This window comes from Pinus tabuliformis, chromosome 3_1 (assembly GCF_031772625.1).
Source record: "Pinus tabuliformis cultivar Carrire ecotype Pingquan chromosome 3_1, CPIR1, whole genome shotgun sequence".
Lineage (NCBI taxonomy): Eukaryota > Viridiplantae > Streptophyta > Pinopsida > Pinales > Pinaceae > Pinus > Pinus tabuliformis.
The window spans coordinates 513,422,352-513,427,006 of NC_142301.1; the positions used below are offsets into that span (position 1 = coordinate 513,422,352).

At 33.2% G+C, this 4,655-nt stretch overlaps 1 pseudogene; it reads left to right on the forward strand.

Moving 5' to 3' along the window:
• Positions 1-1,579: 1,579 nt before the first annotated feature.
• Positions 1,580-4,046, forward strand: LOC149188063 (gibberellic acid methyltransferase 2-like; annotated as a pseudogene).
• Positions 4,047-4,655: the final 609 nt, after the last annotated feature.

The window sequence follows — 4,655 nt, forward strand, 5'->3', positions numbered from 1 at the left end:
ATTTGTCCTCGATTTGACTGAATATTTCAGACCGTCTACGCAATAGAGTGAAATATTGGAAAACTGAAAACGAAATGAATATTTCCCATACTTTGATTGGATTGTTTAAATTAGTGTAGTTATGTAAATTAAGTTGGGGATAAAAGTCAATAGGTATGATCCATAATTAAATAGGTTAAAAGTTGTGGGCTGACGGATTACACGCTCTCCGCCCAGTTTCTATCTCCAATTTGTGATGCTGTTGTACAGCGATTATGTGTATTTGATGATTGATTGATTGATGTGATGTATATATATGTAAAAATTTGTACAAATTGGCCTAATATAATGATTCTTCAGGGGACTAGCCACCGCATTTAAAAAATTAAGTAAGTTAAAAGTATAATTAGTCAATAATATAAATTAACAGAGAATTAATTAATGATATAAGTTATATATTAATATATACTGGAAAAAAAATTAAAATGAATGTTTTAGATAATTTGTTTATTTTGATTGAGTCGATGATTTGAATGAGTGTATTTATGTAAATTAAATGGTGGACCAGTATCAATAGGCATGATCAAAAATATAATTAATCAATCATATAAATTAATAAAACATAAATTAATGATATAAGTTATACGTGTATATATTTTTAAAAATATGGAAGGATTTTTAAGTATAGAAATTTATTTATATTTTACTATTTAGATTTGTAATTTGTAAATATGTTTTATTACAATATTATGAGTTGATACTTTCACTTATTAATATTATGGAGATAAATCTAAATATTAAAATATTTCTTAAGTTTAAATCTAATAATTATTGATAATTAAATTAAAATTCTAAGTATTATTTTAAATAAAAATTCAAAATAGAAATAGTTATAAACATAATCTCAAAAAATTAAATAATATGAAATTTTTAAAGCTAAATCTAAATTGCAAATTTCAGAAATATTTTAAAATTGAATAAGAGCGCATAGTCTAACAATGCGGAGGAGTTGCCCGGAAAGTTATGGAAATTCCGATCATATTTAGAGAAAATCCAGCAAGGATTTTTGTAAATCCAAGTTATAGTTGTTAAACTTCAAAATTTGAGGTGTCTTAGACATTTTTGATTGTGCTGAATCCATTTCCACCATCAAAAACACGGTTCAAACAGTGGATCTACAAAAAATTTTGAAATTTTTTCACCTGGATTCCGGCCACTTTTGGCCATCCGGGCAATTCCTCCGCCTCGTTAAACAACTCCAAAAAAGAGTAAGTTAAAACAATTAAATTGACTTCGTTGTTATCCATTAAATATTCTGATTCAAAATCTACAATCAGCTCAATACCACCTTTCTCTATGGGGCCTCAGTTTTCAAGACCAACTCCACGCGCGCGTGATTATTTAGAGATTGATAGATATGGGCTCCTCTATTTATCTTAAAGCCCTCCTTTCAGTTCCACCATTCTATGGACTGCTTGTTATCTATTATAAATGGAGAGCCAGCCAATTCAGATGAAGGTGTAAAAATGGCAATGGATAACGGCACTCTGCATCATGTGAAAATCGTTCACAGTGGCATTAATCTGCAGGGATTTTTCACATGTACTCGGGCAATGGCGATGCATGTTACGCCGAAAACCCCGACAGACAGAGGAATGTCTTCCACGTATTGCAGCCTGTCTTTGAGGCAGCCCTTCAGAAGCTTGCATTTCCCAAGGAGGGTCCTCTCAGAATTGTAGATCTTGGGTGTGCAACCGGTACAAACACGTTTACGTTGATTTTGTTGTCAAAACACTCACAAAACTGTGTGGGAATGGCCATGGTGGGGGCTTAATGCCGGAGCTGCAGGCATATTTTTCTGATTTTCCTTCAATAACTTTAATGAGCTCTTCGGTCTGCTGGACCGAAGTGGCCATTCTCCGTATTTTGTTTCTGGTGTACCTGGATCCTTTTACAACGTTCTGTAAAAGAGATCGACCATTCATGTCTGTTTCTCTGTCATGGCCCTTCATTGGCTTTCACAGGTGACATCGCCATTATTGTTAAATCAAATTAATCTGATTTGAATTCATTAAATTTGATTTGAAACTCTGAAGTGTATATTAGTTGGTTTGAGTGAGATTTAGTCTGTCATTATTGTTAAATCAAATTAATCTGATATGAATTCATTAAATTTGATTTGAAACTCTGAAGTGTATATTAGTTTGGTTTGAGTGAGATTTAGTCTCTCCCGATTACAAATTTAAATTTTATGAGAAAAACATCCTAAGAGAATTCACCAACAATCTTAATGATAAGTATACCACATCTTCTACTTCGACCAGCTAACAACAAACTAAGATCAATCTCATGAGAAAAATATCCTAAAAACATCCACCCACAATCCTAATGGTAAGTATACCACATCCTCTACTTCGGCCAGCTACCAACAAACTAAGATCAATCTCATGAGAAAAATATCCTAAGAACATCCGCCCACAATCCTAATGATAAGCATACCACATCCTCTACTTCCGCCAACTAGCAACAAACTAATATCAACCTAGACCCAGGGGGGGTGAAATATTATTATTATTATTATTGCAGGTGCCTCAAGTTGTCGTGCAGAAAGGTTCACCCTTACACAACAAAGGAAGAGTATGGATCAACAGAGGCAGGAAGCATGTTGCAGAAGCTTATTCAAAGCAATCTGAAAAGGACCTTAACACTTTCTTCAACTGCAAAGCGTAGGAAATGGCACCAAGGGACGTGTTTTTCTTTGTGTATGATGGGCAGGCCCAACACTTGGCCTCCTGCACAAAAGGTATCTGTGGGAGGCGAATTATGTGGCTAGGACTTTGAAGATGCATGGAACAAGCTCGTCAAATAGGGAAATTCCAGACTCTATCTCTTAAATTCGTATCAAACCATCCTAGATATATATATATATATATATATATATATATATATATATATATATATATATATATATATATAAGAGAACAACGTGGATATTACGAGAATTTTGAAGTCTAAAATGGGCTTCCTAAGGAAATTACAAAATAATAGTGGAAATAATAAAATAATATTAGTTTACATCATCAAATTTTAGAGGGAAAAAGGAAAAAAACTATTTTTTCAACTCGTATTTTCAACTTATCTCCCTATGGGTTTACTCAAATTTCGAACAGCGACACTCGTTGGATGCAAAATTTAATTCTTCATCCAAGGAGCACCCATGTTGCATACTTTCGATGAACACTGCTACACGAAAAATGAGAAATACATGAAAAAACATGATTGCAATAACGTTTTTCATGTATTTCTTATTTTTGGTGTAATAGGGTCTATCAAAAGTACGCTACATGTGTACTCCTTGCATGAAGAATCAAATTTTGCATCCAATGACTACTCCCGCTCGAAATTTGAGTAAAACATTAGGGAGATAAGTTAAAAATACGAGTTGAAAAAATAGTTTTATTATTTTATTATTTTTTAATATTTTTACTTCTTTACTCCAAAAATGGCGAATCATCCCCCATAGTTGACATCACCATCTTGAATCCTATTAGTTCTTATAAAGTTTATTTTGGTTGTACATTTTTCTTAGGAGACCCATTTTAGACTACAAAATTTCCCTAATGATAGTAAAATAGAATCTCTCTATATGTGTTCATTAGTGTGTGTTGTGGGTATTGTGAACTTGTGATGTCATGTGCAAGGAATAATTAGTTGGGATCTGAGAGATTTTTTCAACCTTCCATGGTACTTTCCGAATGCAGATGAGCTAAGATAGGCAGTGAAGAACTGTGACGCTTTTGATATTGAGAACCCTGCATGTCTGCGAGGGGGTGTCGAGCATGGGTGAGGAGGATTTTGAGGAGTATATCAGGGATCCAAAGATGTTTGGGTGTATGAAATCCAATGTGGTGAAGAGCTTTGTGGGCAGTTTGGTTGAAGCCCACATCGGCAAGGATTGTGCAAACATGTTTTTTCAAATATTTGCAAAGAAGGCTGCAACACTTCTCCATGAAAATCCACCTTGTAGGTTGGTCACCTGCATGGTCGCCTCACTTATTATAAGTTAGTGTGTTTTAACAGTTGTGAATGGGATAAATTTATGACACGGGTTGACCTATTTCATGTCAATTTGTTATGTAAAGTTCTAATAATATCACAAGGCCAAGTTCAATCTATAACAACTTCGGAGAAGGGAGAGCATGGATGCACTATAACATGCCAATATAACATGCCAACATACATGTACATGTGATGGAAACAATAACACAACAACAAATATTTCTTGGGCCATAGACACATTAAGCAATTTGGTTGTATATGTTTGACCATTAGATTTAAACAAGTATTAATCTAATTGTAGCCATATACAAACCAATCACATTAATAGACCTATGGCCTAGGAAATAAAGATCTATGCCAATATAAGAAAACAAAAACCAACTAAAAAGTGATTTCTTTTGAAAAAATCTGAATTCTATGCCAATATAAGAAAACAAAAACCAAAAAAAGTGATTTCTTTTGAAAAAATCTGAAGACGAATGTAGTATTTGTGTTTTCATCGTATGAAAATTTTGTTCAAATTTGAAATATATTTTCATGTAAAATTTAAGAGATTCAACTTGCAACGACGTTTAATGATATAGTGTTGTAATAAAAATTTTAATCTCATCCACTAA